Raw genomic sequence first — 16,398 nt, 5'->3', positions numbered from 1 at the left:
ATTCGTGGCAAGGGGGGGTGTTTTTTTTTTTTTCCTCTCCTTTAAGAAAAATATAAGGTTCAGGAAGGGAGGGTTTTGCTGGAGGAGACAGAAATCTGAGGAGAAGGTCTCCCCTAGCAGCTCCTGTGGTCAGGGTCAGCCTCTCTGGCTCAGTGGGACTGAATATTTATGCTGATTGCAAAGCCTGGTGAGGAGAGGCTGCCTTATAGCTCTGTGCTGTGGCAGTGTTGCTCTCTGCCTTAAACTGTACAGAATGCACTTTTCCTGAGCAGGCGTGCTGACATGTTTTGTGGCTATTTGTATGAGGACTTGTGCTTTTAGCAGGGCGCTTTTCCCACTGTTTGTTGGGTTTTCTTTTCCATCTCACTTAGAAGACCAGCAGCAAAGTGTCATCTTTTTCCTCCAAAGGAAACAGTCTCTGCACAAATGGGGAACCTCAACCATCCTGTGCCAAAATCTCTGACCAAGGCAGCATTGCCTCTCCTGCACCCTGGTGATCCCTTGCCCAGTTCCTCTCCAGGCCTGTGGGCGTAGTGGGTGCTGCCTGTATTCCTGGTCTGCTTGTATAGCTCCATCTGCAGGTGCTGATCCTGCATAGACGCTGCACTGGCTCTCCAGAGCGTAGGTTTCCAGCTGGGCTGTTAATCAGCACAGGACTTGCATGCTCTGTCTGGACGATTCTGCTGAGTCCTTGCCCTTATTGCAACACAGAGGTGCTGTTTCCAATTGTCCCAACCATCTGCATAGCATGTCAGGCCCTTTGAAATGGTCTCTCAGATCCTTCAGACCATATCAAGACAGAATTTCAGCAGGACATTAAGGAGATATTAGTCATCTAGCTGTGAGGAGAGGAAGGCTGTGTGGTGTTCTGACCCCTGCCAGGTGTGCATGCACCTAGGAGTGGATGGTCTTCCCCCATGGCCAGCTCCTGCCTGTGACCCTCAGGTCTGTCTGCTCCCTGCGAGACCCTCACATCCATGTTTTTGAACTCCCCAGCAGTTTTCTTATTGCTGGGTTTCTCTAGGAACATAGGAAGGCAGTCCAAGGAGCATGCAGGAGTTCCTATTCCCATCCTGTATTTGGGAGCTGCTGTTTCTGAAGTTTAGGCTTGGAGTAATATCACCACTTGTGAGATATAAATGGGGAATATTTCTGCTTAAGCATCACTTGCTTGAATCTGTTATGGGGGTTAACTAGTTAATCCCTGCAATGTGCTGTAGACATCTGAAATAGAATAATATTACTGTCTCCAGTGCATGCAAATGATATTCACTTTAATTCTTAACTTAAAGATGACATCTCTCATGAGGACTCCCAGAAGAGTTTTTGTGCCCTTCTGTGTATGTGATCTTGTTGGGGCTGATGGGACCCTGTTTTCTAGCAGTCAAGCCTGGCTCTTCCATCATCTGACCCAGATCCCATCGTGTGGATTTCTGGCCCCTGGGCTGAGCCTGGTGCTGTACTTGGCACACTGAGCTGCTGTTAGCCTTGTGGCAGGCTAATGAGAGGCACACGAGCAGCAGCATTCCACTGACACTTCACACACAGTGAATCCAAGTAGAGTGATCTGAAGCAGAGCTCTGATAGCTTCAGAACTAAAAGAATGCAGTTATAAAGGTTGTGTGGTGAGAAAACGAGCCCAAGCCAGCAGGATAAGGGTATGCCTGCTCAGTGCAGGGATAGGGAGCTGCTCAGCGTCCTGGGCAGAGCTGTGGGGAAGCTGGGGGGCAGCAGAGGAGCAGGGTTGGCAGGCAGAGGCAGCAACCTGGCTCTGCTGTAGCTGGGACAGGAGACTGCAAAGTAAGCAGCAGTGATTGCCTAGGTTACATTGGCACACAGGGCCTGGTGATGTCCTAAATAACCCTGGGCATGCCACTAGCAGCAGCTTTTCATCTCTACTTAGTGCCCAGCCTGTAGCCGAGGGGGGGGGAGGATTTTGTATAGAGCCCGTTTGGCCTCTTTCTTTCCCTCTGTTCTTGCATTCCCCACTTGAATGCAGGGGCGGCTGTGTACCCGACTTGCAGGGAATGGAAGGCTGGTGACTGAACCAGAAGGGAAGCATTGTGCACTGCTAATCCCCTTAAGCCTACACTTGTCAATAAAAGGCATGACTTTGCTCTAAAAGTATGTTTTCTGCCTCCTCCGTGCAGCCAGGCTGCTTTGTCCCTTGTAATGCTGACTGGCTTTTCCAGGGGCTGCCAGCTGGAACTCTGGGCACTGGCATGGAGCTGTGACAGAGCACCTTCATCCTGGGTTTTGTCTGCCTTGCACAGCATTGAGTCTTGTTACACAAGAGCGATGCAAACATAATCCCTATAGTCCAATTAAGTTCATTTTCCTTTCTGCATTCCCCTGTTACAGTGAGATGCTTCAAGAGGAAGCAGTGGAGTGAAGGGCTGAGGTATTTCTCCACACTGTCTCACTGCTTTGGCAGGATGGAACAGTGCTGGGTGGGATGTGTGCTTGTGGAAAACTTGGGGTGGGGTTTTGGCCCTGTGTTGTAGAGCCTTGAACCAGGACCAGAGCCAAGTGTTTGTGCCCACACTTGGGAGTGGGAGGTCTCCCCCATGGCCTGCTCTTGCCTGTGACACTCTGGGGTTTTGGTGTCCCCTCAGGTCTGGGGATTCTGCCTGCCCCCAGTGGGATCCTCACAGCTTTCTCTTGGTCTTCCCCTGCTCTGATATCTATTTTAAGCAATTCTCCCTTGCTTTCTCTTTCCCTATGAAATCGGCCCCAGAAGAGGAGCTGGTAGGAGGGCAGCATTGTGGGCAGACAGAGCTGCAGCAAAAGTTGGGGAAGGGGCCAGTGTATCACTTAAGTTCCCCTACAATCACAGCTCTTCAATGCATCTCAAGTTCTTCCTGCAACACAAACTTTTTTCTTGTTTGCTACCCTGGTCTGTCTCTAGCAGTTCCCCACATACCTGCTATGCACTCCTATATTCTCTTGCCCTAGGCTCTGTTTGAAGGAAGGGAGGAAGACACTGTTGCTTCCTGTGGGATAGAGAGAGCTGCTAGAGGTGTTGGGGGTGCAGTTCTGCAAGGAGCACCTGTGTCTCCATTTGGAAGGTGCTTTTCATACATGGACCACACAAAACCAGCATCTCCCAAAGGGTCTGATCCAGAAATCTTGTGCTCTGCCTGTGGGGTTGAAAAAAAAAAACACAGTACAAAACACTCAGTTAAACTACAAGCTGAAGCTGAGACTCCCAGGAGAGCCAGGAAAAATAGGCAGAAGTAATGAGACTAATTCATTTATCATCTTGCACTGGGAACCATCCATATGGCAGTAAACCAGCTAAGAGCTTTTCCTCTTTTTTTGCTCCAGTGCATGCTGCTCCTTCAGCTCCACAGCTGCCACCGTTTGCAGCAGCAAGCTATAGAAGAGTAAGATGCTCATAAATTACAAATACTTCCTCTGAAGGTGCACTTTGCTGCTGCAGTTTGCAAAGTGCCATGACTTTTTTCTCCCTGCACCCATTGTAGCCACGAGGCTGAGAACAAGGTGAGTGGGAAGCATTCAAACTCTGAGTGGTTATAGAAATAGGAGTAATAGGAGTGTATTATTCAATGCTCCAATCCAGCCCAAGCTGATCTTTGCTCCATGTGCATGCAGCAAGCAAAAGTTGGCCTTAGCTTTCATCAATCACACTTGAGGCCAAATCCTGTTTTACTTATGGCAGTTCTCCAATCAACTGGAGTAGACCAGGACTGACACACAATCTCACTAATGTTTCGCATAGCCATACTTATTATTGCAACATGATGGTCTTATTAGCGGTTGGAAGGCTTCAGAAACATGCAGAACACATGCAGGTAATTTGGGGTTTCCAGTCTTGGGAATATTTGCACCCATTGATGTCAGTGGGATAGCTACCACTGCTTCCAGCGGGTGCTGGAATGCCTCTGCATCTTTTGGCTGAACAAATCCAACTGACTTAAGTAGAAGGAGGCATAGGTTTTCTGTTGGGGAAAATAATAAGCAGCAGTGAGTTCCAAAACTGGTTGTATTTATCACCTAGGTGTCTTTTATGCAAAAATAAATAAATAAATAAATAAATCTTGCATAGAAGGAAAAAACTTTTTTTTTTTTTTATTATTATTATTATTGTTAAAGTTCTGGGCATTTGGGGAGCTGTGGGTCACCTTGAAGTGGTGATTTGTTGGGAATCAGGGTGCTTCTTTACTCCATCCTGGATCAGACAAGCTGGTACTTCTATTCCGAGCCAAGACTTGAAATCATAGAATTGATAATGTTGGAAAGGACATCTAAGATCATCAAGTCTGACTGTCAACCCATCACCACCACTGTATTCCTAATTATTCAGCAAAGGAGCCAAAAGCTCCGTTCTCTTCTGGGTCAGAGGTGAGTTTCTGTTTGCAATGTCAGCTTCTCAGTCCCAGCTTAGTGAAGTAAGTACAATTTTGAGAGGTGCCTGGCTTCCTTTTTTCCCTTTTTTTTTTAACCAAGGAAAGTTGCTCTTGCAAGGTATGAGGCTGATTCCCTGTGACATTGAGAGGCAAGTCATTACAGGGGGGTCATCTGTGTGGTGGGGTGAAATGTTTCCAGGAGAGCTTGGGAATCTTGGGCAAGATACAGAAATATCTTGATAAGGAAATGTTTATTTATTAGATATAAGCAGTTCTTTAAAGTCATGAAAGAAACTGCCTTTCGAGATTTTTTTTCTCAGGGAACTTCACATTTTTCTAATAGGTGATAGAGAGAACTCTTTCCATTATCAAATCCTTGCAACTGCCCCCAGCCAGAGGATTGTTTTCCCTATAGTGTGTTTTCCTTTTTTTATTATTATTTCATGCCTTTAATATTCCTTGCTTGTATTTCTTCAGCTCATAGCTACAGAAAGTAGCTTCAGCTGTTGCTGTCCTGCAGCCAAACTGATGTGCTCTGTGTAGGAGGCAGTATCCCGTGAGTGACCTTACAGTGACTTCACTTGGTGCCTCACAGTAACCTAGAGATACCGATGCTGTAAAAAGTAGGTTTAGTGAGAGGTGTAAATACAAATGCCATGAGATCACATATTCCAAACTATAACTGCTGCAAACTTTTGGAAGAAAATCTACTCAAAGTCCTCCTGGAAAAAGCTGTCAAGCACTTCATAAATTTTTCCACAACCCCAAATATGCCATGCATCAAACAGGCTTCTTTTAGAAAGTGGTGCTGTGACCCCATGAGGTCTGGACATCAGATTGCTTGTAACCCTTCCAGGATGGAGAATGGGAAGGGCTATCTTGGGGCTATGAATAAGGCTAAGGATACCATGATCTCATGGTATTCTTAGATGCCTGTCCTCAGGATCCATCAGGGATGTCATGCAAGACCATCAGGAAGAAGACATCTAAGTTATTGCTCCACAATGTGAGCCTGTTGTGCCACGCAGCAACTTCCTTTGCCTAGGGAATGGTACCCAACCTGGCTACTTGCCTGCAGTCCCAGCAGAAATGCTGGGTCTTGGGGTGGATCATGAAATTGTGCCATTCAGTCCAGCACAGGTCCTGGGTAATGAAGAGGCATACTGGCAAGAGAAGTCTTTGCTGGAAACTGCGTTGAACCTCTGCCTTTCTGGGCTCAGGTGCCATCAGTGGATCTAGGGCTCATATGCATACATACCCACTTGTTTAATCTTGCTTTCTTTCCCTTATAGACTCATTAAGGTTGGAAAAGTCCTCTGTAGTGGGAATATTAAGTCATGGCTTGAAATAGTGATTGAGTATCTGGTGGAAGGCAGGGCCAACCTGGGGGAGCTCAGGTGCATCCAATGTACCTGAGTGATCAGAAGGGGTGAAGCCAGGATCCACCCCTTCCTAGTCCTCATTTAAGTGTTGGCAGTGGGAGCAAGGGTATCTCATCTGGAGATCCTTGCCTGCTTGAAGTCTTCCAAATGTAAGCAAATTTTCTTCCTTTGTTTCTGCATCCCTGGCTGCTGCATTTGGGTTTGTCCTCATTTGCTGCAGCCAAAGACTTTGTCACCTCACTATTATTGCTGTACTTTCCATCACGTTAGTGTTACAACCTCTAAGATCATAAAATTCAACTATAAAACCATCACCACTGTGCTCACTAAATAATCATTGCATCCACTAAACCATCAGCATTGGGATGGAGCCTGATCTGGAAATGCTTGGCCCCGTTTGGATGGCATCAATGCGGTCCCAAATTCACCCAGCTGAGCCTTTTTATTAGAAGAAATCAAACCAGAGGAGGATAGTTGAAGCAGGACTCCCAGCACCTCATTGCCCTTGTTCTGAAGCTATCATCCTTCAGTGAAGATAAACCACCCTGGCAGATGCACCTGCTTGCATTCACAATAGCCAACATCTGCTGTGCAAATGCTTTAGTGGCAGTTAACCCAGCTGTAAAAGGGACGCATGCGATGACAATTGCAGGATGGCCATAGGAGGGTCAGTGCACTTTACAGCCTACCTCGCCCCCCCATGGGATCTCTTAGGGTTTTGTTAGTGTCTGGTGATGTTGCAGGCAATCAAAAAGAATTATGAGTTTAATTAAAAACCACCATCATCATTTAACTGGGCATAATGATGCTACCCAACCTGGAATTTGCGCAGCATTTAAACAGTCACTGTTTCAATTGAGAAGAATGGTTGGGAACTGTTTTACGATTCAGGGGAAAGCAGCATGTCCAGTCCTCCAGCTCTTCTCCTTCCAGCACGAAGGATGGACATCTCCTGCATGAATGGGCAGCACCTCCCAGCAGAAGATCTCTCTGTATCTCTGTTGAGCACTTTGAGCTAAAGGTTTCCATGTGGGCTGTCTGCCTCAGGCATTTCTGCATTTTAGGGAAGTTTCAGCTGTAATCATCCCATTTTCTGTGGCTAAGATTTGGGATAGATATCTGGTTTTGAGCATTCTTCTCTCTGATCTGTTGAGGAAACAAAATGCTGCCTAAGCCTGGAGGTTTGGCAGGATGTGATCACCTTGAGAATGAAATTTGCTGCTTTCTCCAGCTTTGGCTGAGTTATAGATGCTTGAAAACTTTTTGGTAGCACTTGCTCAGGAGGTCAGCATTGCCTGTGGATGCTGAGGGCTCATTGATGCAGCTGACATTAATAGAATTTGTCTTAGATCTGTTCAGTACATTTTCATTTTTTATGTAGTGATCTTATTTATTTTCTTTTATTTAGCAGCCATCCATACACCATCTTGTCTCAGCTATCTCTGGGAGTCTGGAATGGGGCTTTCTCACACAGCAACCACCTTTGCACAACATTAAGCTTATTTTCAAAGTATATGATTCTGAGGCTTTTCATGCATGACTCACAAATTCCTGGTGACAAATGTGCTGAGGTTTGTCTGAGATGAGGTCAGCTTTCATGAAGGACAAATGCTGCAGAGGGGGTTAGCTGTTAACTGGGTTGCCATCCCGTGTGTGTAGGAAGAGGCACGCCAGGTCCAGCACGGGCATGGTGGCAAGGGCAAACACAAGAAACTGCCACCTTCTCCTTTCACCACCTATCCCTACTGAGTTTATATCTGGAAGCAAAAATATCAGCTGTTCCTTGGAATTTGGTCAGTGCTGACAGCCAACTATGTGGCACGCTAATAGGGATGGAAGCAGACAGAAAAACAGGGAAACGCTGCAGGCAGCACTAATGTCAGACCTGCTTTTGTTTTAGCTTTCAAGGTGTTTTTTCAAATTTTGTTATGTTCAGCAGTTAAAAACCACATTCATTTATTCATAACAGCGTATTGGACGTCCCTGTTCTTGTTTTGATTTCTAGGCGTTTGTGAGTTTTAATAAGATTTTGTGTTTGTTTAGGCAATTATTGCCCACCCAATTGAAAGATAATGGGACGCTGTAGCCTTGCCAAGAGTTTTTATACTTCGATAAAACAACGAGCAATTTACACAAGGCAGTAAAACAGTACCCCGCATCCCCAGTGAAGGAAAACAAAGCAGTGTTTGAAATGTCTAGCTTGGAAAATAATCCACCCTTACTCAATGCACTCCATAAAAAAGGGGCACAAAATCCCCCTTGCGCTTCCCTTTTCCCAGAAGCTTGGAAAATTAGCACAAGTTGCTCCTGAAGGTCCTGTAACACGTTGCTGTCTACAGACAGCAGACTGACTGCTTGTTCAGACTGCCAAAGGAGCGTAGGCATGATCACACACTGTGTTATCACTGATTTCTCCTCTCTCTGGGTCAGAGTAGCACTCTCGTAGTCTGCTGGCGGTGCTCCTTTCAAACACCATCAAACCCAGCATTTCCAAGCATGTATTATTTCAGAAGCTACTAGCTGTGTTCACATGAGGTACCCAAAGATCAGTATCCAGCTGTGGTCTGGGGCTTTTTTAATTTTTTTATTTTTTTTTAAGGGCTTCATCTCCTCCCAGCTGTTAACCCTTTGGGAATGCCACACGCTCTGTTTGGAATTGCTGTGCTGACCTTTCTTTTGGAGTACCCTCTGGTCTTAAGCAGCTGCAGCTCAGTTATCCTTCTGGCTGTTCAAAGAAATAAATACACAGTTCAGCCAGCTGCAGAGCTGGGTTCACAGCCATCTTTCTTGACAAAGGATAAGGTCAGAACCTTCTTAAACAGAAACATGCCCTGGCACAAGGATTAAAGCTTTCACGTATCTCTTTTGCTGTTAAAATCCCACTTCTCATGAGAAACCTCCCTCCTCCTTCCATAAAGCTTCCAGCCCTCTTGAGCCACCCGATTGTCAGTGGATGATGGATTAATGCAGCAAAAGCTGCTGAAGCTTTTAGCTCTCCTTCTCTGGGCATCTACTTCAAACAGCACCCTTGGCCTGGCACACTGAGGAAACTTCACTCCTAATCCTGAAGGCTTGGCTGGGGGGGGGGATGCCTGTGAGACCAGATCACTGTTCTCTACAGAAATTAGAGGGGTCAAAGAAGTAAGCACACTCTAATTTCTAACAGCTGAAACCTTTGATTCAGGGAGCTGATACAAAAGTAGCACTGTCTATAACTTACTTTTCCTTTCCTATATTACAGCAACTGGAAAATGAAGGAAATCAGAGCCCTTGCTACTGTATTCAGAGGTCTTCTACCCCCAGCTGCCATACTGAATCTCTTTTTGGACACGTCCCAGAAGTAATGCAGTCTAGGAGAGAGGGAGAAAATACACTCTGAGCTCTATTTTTAGTGGCTGCATAAGCCTGAGATGTGCTCCACCCTTGCCACCCAACCATCCTCAGCCAAATAAGGTCCTGGAAGAACTCCTGAAGTTGTAGTGAATACCCTGTGCCACGCAGCCCTGAGAGCACCTGGGGTGCTCTCCTTTGGTGTCTGGCTCTGTAAGGGATTTCACCACGTGAGGTCTAAGGGGAGAGAAGCAGGACAACTCGTCCTGCTGCACAACACCCTGAGTGTTGGGAATCTGTTCCCTTGGAGAAATAGTTGTTAATCCAGTGACATTGCAGCTGGGAACAGAGGTAAATTTTCTTCCTGTTCTTCAGCACTGTTTCTCTTCTGTAATTTCTCTAATTATAGGAAACATTTCAGTGAGACAGGATATTTCATCCTCTTGCTTCATTATCACCATCTGGACTTGCTGCTAATTCCATACACTCCCCAGCTGATGTTAGCCACCCAATGCAGTGTCGCTACCAGTGTGCAGCTGGCATTCCTGGCACTACCAAGGGAAGTAGAAGGTGGACCAGGAAAGATAAAGGCAAGTTCTGATCTCTCAGAAGAAAACTGGTGTCATTATGCATCCTTACACCAATGCTCCATCATGCATCAGTCCCATGTTTCAATACTCAGCTTTTCTCTAATTGTCCCCAGACCACATAGTTGGCTTTGGTACCTCATCTCCAGCATTACACCCATGTGAGGAGAGACCAGGACCCTGGGAGGTCTGTGGGTTACACCAAATGTTAGCAATTCAACTTCTGCTTCCTTTCCCAGGGGTAATTTCCTTTAAGATGTTTTTTTTTCTGGGGATGTCCTGGGTTGGTTGTTCCCCCCTCACATCTGGATGGGAAGCAGTGGGCCAGCAACTTGTCTGCTGAGCAGCTGCAATGAAGTGAGTTTTATGTCTATAGCATTAGCAGAGCATTTTAGGATTCTCTAGAATGAAAACTACTGCCATATAAATCTAGCACCTTGCAGTAAAAATGATTCTGCCAAATGCACTATGCACTATTTAGTTTTAACCAGATCTGGGCCTATATCTCTCCTTAGTCTGGAGAAGCAGAGGCTCAGGGGAGACCTTATCGCTCTTTACAGATCCCTGAAAGGAAGTTGTAGTGAAGTGGGGGGTCGGCCTCTTCTCTCAGATAACTGTAATAGGACAAGAGGTAATGGCTGTAAGTTGTGCCAGGGGAGGTTCAGGTTGGATGTTAGGAATCACTTCTTCTCAGAAAGAGTGGTGGTGCACTGGCACAGGGCTGCCCAGGGAGGTGGTGGAGTCACCATCCTTCGAGGTGTTCAAGAGCCTTGCAGATGTGGCACTGTGGGATGTGGTTAGTGGGCATGGTGGGGATGGATTAATGGTTGGACTAGAAGATCTTGAACAAGTGGTCTTTTTCAACCTTTTATGTCAGTGATCTGCCCCAAATCACCCTCATTAAGATTTTTCTATTCCTTTTTGAGGAGATCAGGGAGCAGGCACAGAGCTAACCAGGCTTGTACACAAGCACATGCCATTTCTTCCAGTTTCTCCTGCATTGTGGAGAATTGGCCAGCGGATGGTTGAGTTACGCTTCTTGGTTGGATTAGTCAGAGCTGCATCAGTGCACAAGAAAGATGGACTGTAAAAGGGAAGCCACAGGAAACTCGATCCTAGTGAAATAAATGAGCTCAATGTTGTTTATAGCCTCTCACAACACCCCCACATCCCCTTGCCTTCTCACAGAATCATAAAGATGAAAACAGGGAAGGTCTGGCTGCACGAGAGCTGCACGCGGGCTTCCCGCTCTGCCTGCGCCAAGGGCCGCTTGCTGGGCCTGGCAGTGCTCCTGGATGGGCTTCTTCCAGCAAGTTCCTCTGCAGCACCCGCTGCCACGGCCAAATTCAAGCTTAGTTTCCTCCGTGGATTTTTGCTACTTCTTGAGCTTCCCTCAGAGCTCTCTTCTTTCCTTTGATGTTGTGTCTAGGATGTTGGGTTCCTGCTGCTACGCTTCTCTGCTCACTTGTGTAGAGATGTCATCCTCAGATGCCTCTTCTTCAAGCCTGGCATTTCCTTCATTCTTCCCACACTATACTGGGGTCTGGAGTGTGTGGAGAAAGGAAATATTTACCCCTGGAGACCCAGTTGTTGCTAGACAGCACAGGGGAAATGTCTGTGGATGAAAATCTGTTGCCAGCAATTGCAGTTTGGAGCAGGTTGCAGCATCTGCCTGAGCTGGCTTGGCAGCCCAGAGATTTTACATGATTGTTTTTTAGGACATTTTTAAGTGTGGAATGACATTTTGAGGCTGGACCAGAAGCGATAAAGGCAATGACAAAAATAATAAGTGCATTAAGGTGACCAGATTATTCAGTAGTGTGTAGGAAAAATAAGCATAAGGTCATGCAAAAATGTGATTCTCCTGTGTCGCTCAGCAACTCAGTCCTTACTGCCAGCAGAAGCTGCCCCACTGCAAGCAACACAGCTGCCAGCACAAGGAGACCTGGGAAGCAAAGCCAACAGGTGCTCACTTCAAAGATTTTCATGTTCATGAATTGTAATGTGCTGATAAAAAACCTCAAAGCAGGTTTGTTGGGTGTAATGTGTCTCTTCTGTCTCCTTTCACACCGTGGGCACAGTGCACTTGCTGGATGGAAATGCCACCTGTGGCTCTGTCTCTCCTGGATGAAACCTTGACACCTTCCTCAAACAGGCCAATAGTCAGTCCACCTGCATCCAGTCTTTTGCATGGGTCCTCCTAAAGCTATGACTGGGCTCCATCTGTGTGCACACGTGCAGCCCTTAACCCGTCCTTTGGCAATGTCACTGACATCAGCCCAATTACACCAGTCATGAATTGGACCCTGTTTACACTCTGAAACTGCCATAGCTTACAGCCAAAGTTCAGACTGTTATACAATGAAACCATTCACACGTCTCATTAACTCTGCACTATGCACTGAAAATAACCACGCCACATGATTCTGTGATTTTCTCCATTTATATCATTTATAATGCTTTTTCCTCTTCAGAACAGCGACTCTCAATATTGGAAACATTTTAGGCTGTCAGTGTAGCAGAAGTGCTACGTAGAGCAGAAAATAGTAACTCCTTGGTGTTGTATTAATTGTCTTCGTCTTAAATAATACAGTCCATGAAGGTATTTTAAACCCAAGCTCAAAGACGTAGGCTTGTGGCCAACTTCTCTGAGACACCAGTGCGCCTGTGGTTGTATATTTTATACTTTTTGAACTTTATTTTTATTGGTTTTTAATTTATAATGGCAGTAAAGTACAGTCCAAGTTTCTGAGTAAGCAAAGTGTACAAGCACTTGGAATTTAATAAGGTTATACTGTTGCCTACACATGGGAAGACACAAGAGTCTTCTGCTCATACGATTTATATTATTGTATTTCTCTGCTGAGTGCCAGCAACAAGCCTTGTGTTGTACATGACTGTGCTCTTGTATAAAGGTTTGTATAACAGATCCAGCACGTGAATATCTGGAAATCACAAAGCGCTTGCAAAGTAAAGCACATGTTCCCAGCCTTGAGAGGCACAATAGAGGGATTGCTGCAGAGATGGCTCTGGGGGTTTGGTTTGGTTTGTGCTCCAGGAAAGAAGAAATGGAGGATTCTAGAGCTAAAAACCTATTCCAAAGGAGGCAGATGTACAGTAAGTCCCATGCAACAAAGCAGAGAGATGGGCTGGGCCAGGACAAAGAAACAAATGAGCTGCCAAGGCTGATATTAACAATGGAGTGTAGCACAGAGTGGAAAAGCAAACCTTTCACTGGGTGCTGAAAGGGAGGATATGAGATGGTTATGAGTTTGTGTGAGGAAAGATACACAGGTGGATGATGCATTTAGAGCAATGTAAGTGTAAGCAAAGCTTTGTTGGCAATCATTTCATCCGTATGCAAAAGTAATGTGGGAAGTCATGAAAAAGAGCCTGTTGGCAGCTCAATATGAGAGGACATACATTGAAGTAATGTCAGGTCAGAGGAATGTTAGGGCAGAGGATGTCTCAGGTGCTTGTGATTGATTGTAGGTTATGGAAGCAGAGCATATGTTTGATCACAGGTTAGATATGTTTGGGAAAAGAAAAACAAAGAGAGCTGTTCACAGATCCTGAGCCTGGATCAAATAGAAAAATTGCTAGAAATAAGTAAAAGGAGTCTATTTCATATTTCTAGAAGGAAGTAAAAGTAAAAAGGGTTTTGGAGGAAAAATTAAAGACCTCCTGTTCACCCGTGCTGAACTCAAGTCACTGGTGAGCCATCCTGAGCAACATGTCAGAGACAGACCGAAAGGACGAATGGAACAAGAGGCAGGTGGGGAAGCAGATTTGTAAGCTGTCATCAATGAAACAACAGATACAGTTCAGAGGAGATGGGGTGGCCATGCACCTTCTATTTTCTCCATCCTTACATTGTTCTGTTGCAATGAGCATTCATCTTGCAATAAATAAGAATAATAACTTAAAGAGAATGTTCTTCCTTTGGTTTCTCATTATTTCACCCCTCATGAAGCTAAAATATTTTTGTTACTGATGATTGATTTTTTTTTCCTAGAAAAATGGTCCCGAAATGTGATGCACAACTATTACTGCATCAAATCTTCTGATGTTCATTTCCTGTCATCCATTGACATCCACAATCACTCCCACTCCTTGCATAAAGAAAGGAGATGGGCAGATGGAGACATTCGACAGAATTCAGGTCTGTTTTTAGGTCTAAATCATGAAGTACTTCAGTAATGGTTTTGATATATTCAATAAAACCTGTACCTATATATATTATGCGAGGATCAAAGCCCTTCAATGAGGCTACGTTGTACTTTTCCATCTGTTTCAAAATTCCCTCACTAAAGTACATGGCTGAAGAGGTCACCTGTGTTTGATTTGGGAATTATAAAGTTTGTTCATGAATTAACTAGGAAGGCAAGCCTACAAATGAAACATAGAGGGCTTGAAACATAGGTCTGCTTGTAAAATGCATGTTGAAAAGCCATTTTGAAAGACATCCTAAAATCTGCTCTTATCTTGTTGCCAAGTCATCAGTGGTTTGACCCATATATCAGAACTTTCCTTAAAAAATAATAATTAAAAAAAGCTTCAGATGAATCTATTTACGCAGGAAAAAGTCTTTCAAAACAACTGCACAGGGGCCAGGATCAACATCTGAACACGGGGTGAGTTGTAACATATTTAGAATTATTCCTTTCATTAGAGGCATGAGGGCTATCTCAGGCATCCTGGGGACTGATTTGGAGTTGAAATGTCCTAAAGCAGTGACTGCCTTGTTGGGTCAAATCCTGCCTTTGTACATGCAAAGCTTCTAATTCTAACTCATTTCCACGCTGTTGCTGCCACACAGGACCATACTAAGGTGAACCCACAATTTCCAGTGCCACTCTGGTGTGGCTGTAGCAGCTGCATTGCTGAATTGGTATGATTCAGATCTTCTGCAAGGAGATGAAACCCACTCCGAGGACCACCAAACTTTTTTCCATCTAATGTTTGCCTTTCCATTTATGCAGTGAATAGACACATGGAAAAAACAGTGATTGCTCCAACAACTGCATTTGAGACGCCTGGGGTTCGGTTCCTTATGTGTGCCAACTCTTGCTGAGCTCTGAGCAATTAGGTAGCAATGAAGCATCAAGGTGAGGAAAAGCACAAACTATTGTGAACAAAGAAAACATGACCTTAAGCAGAAGGATTGCAGAGCGAGGTCAGGGGAGACTGGTGCCAGAGTGAATGGGAGTCTGCAGAGAAACACTTTTGAGAATGTGCAGTGGAATTGCACTACAGGATGTCAGAACTAAGAATTTTTCTTTACTGTTCTGAAAAGGATTTTTTTTTTTTTTTTTAATGACAGAAACATCTGGATCAGAAAATGTAGCAGGCTGAAATAAAGCATTTTGTTTTGTTTTGTTCTCTCTCCACTCATTTATGCACTTTCTGCATTCCTTCCTGCGCAGGGCCTCAGTGTTATCACTGTGCACACAGAGATGCTGCTGATGTGGAAACAACATGGAATTACATATAGTACTTTTGCAGATAGATCATTTCGGCTGCATCTTTCACAAAGCCCAGCCAAGGAGACAGGTGTTTTATCATTGTGTTTTGGAGACAGATGACCCCAATCTAAACTTGCGTGCTCACCAGTGGTGCGTCTGTCTTGTGTCTAGGCAGCAAATCCTCACAGAGACCTTTGAGAAGGTTGAAATAGCCTTCCTATAACCTCATATCCAGGCCCCAGCAGTGCTGATTACACTTTCCTTGGGAAGGGCTTTATCTGGACATAAGAACTCATACTAAATGGGCAAGTGCTTGCAGCACATACCTTTCTCAAGGGGACCTCCTTCACTGTGTTTGGTTCCAGAAGGAAGGACACCCAAAACTTTGTGCCAAGGTGCAAGAAAGCCACAAGGAAGAGCACTATGAAAGCTTTGCTGGATGGGAAAGCTCTTCACCAAGTTCTTCACCAAGAACTTACATAAATTTTCAGCTGTATGGGAAGAAAACTTTCCTGATGTGAAGCTATTGTGAACAAGGCTCCATAATGTGATGCATTGCCCAAAATAAGAATGCTGAATCCTGCTTCTGATCCTGGACGTAGCAGCAGAGAATGGGAACAATGTGACTGAAGCCACAAGAACAGCAGGGGGAGAAGCTCAGCAGGACCATCAGGAACACCTGGTTCTATGCACTAATGAAAACTGGACCAAATGGGTTTGAGACATCTCCCATTTGCTGCTATTTCAGTCTGTGAAGGGATAGCCAGCTGCTATAGAGATGTTCCTGAAATGTCTGCAGTAACTATAGCCACAGTCCCTGGTGAGAGACCCTATGGAGCACAGTGCGCAGGTCTGCACAGGTTTTAGAGCGTTCAAGCACAGAACAGCTTCTAATGAGATGAAGGATTTACCCATTCAATCTCACTTAGGAAAAGCTGATTTCAGCCAAATTAACCTTGTTAATATTAAAGACATCTTGCTGACAGGTGTTCAACACTGAGCTTATTGAAAATGCCAAGTAAGATGTGTGTGTGTGTCACAGGGCCATGTTGCCAAATGTCTCGTCACAAGAATGCCTTAAAATTCATACAAACACGAGTAACATTTTGGCATGGCAGGGTTTTCCAGCACTGGAAGAGAGAAACCCTGGAGGAAGAGAGACATACATGCAGCTGGGAGCTGAAAGAGCTGCAGCAGCCATTCGCTGTGACCATCCCCGATGATTTATCTGCAGAATTCCCAGCAGCAGGAAGCTGTTGGGGCA

This window comes from Centrocercus urophasianus, unplaced genomic scaffold, assembly GCF_019232065.1.
Source record: "Centrocercus urophasianus isolate 14NV4802_14NV808 unplaced genomic scaffold, USGS_Curo_1.0 seq_19, whole genome shotgun sequence".
Classification (NCBI taxonomy): domain Eukaryota; kingdom Metazoa; phylum Chordata; class Aves; order Galliformes; family Phasianidae; genus Centrocercus; species Centrocercus urophasianus.
This window is presented reverse-complemented; position numbering follows the sequence as displayed.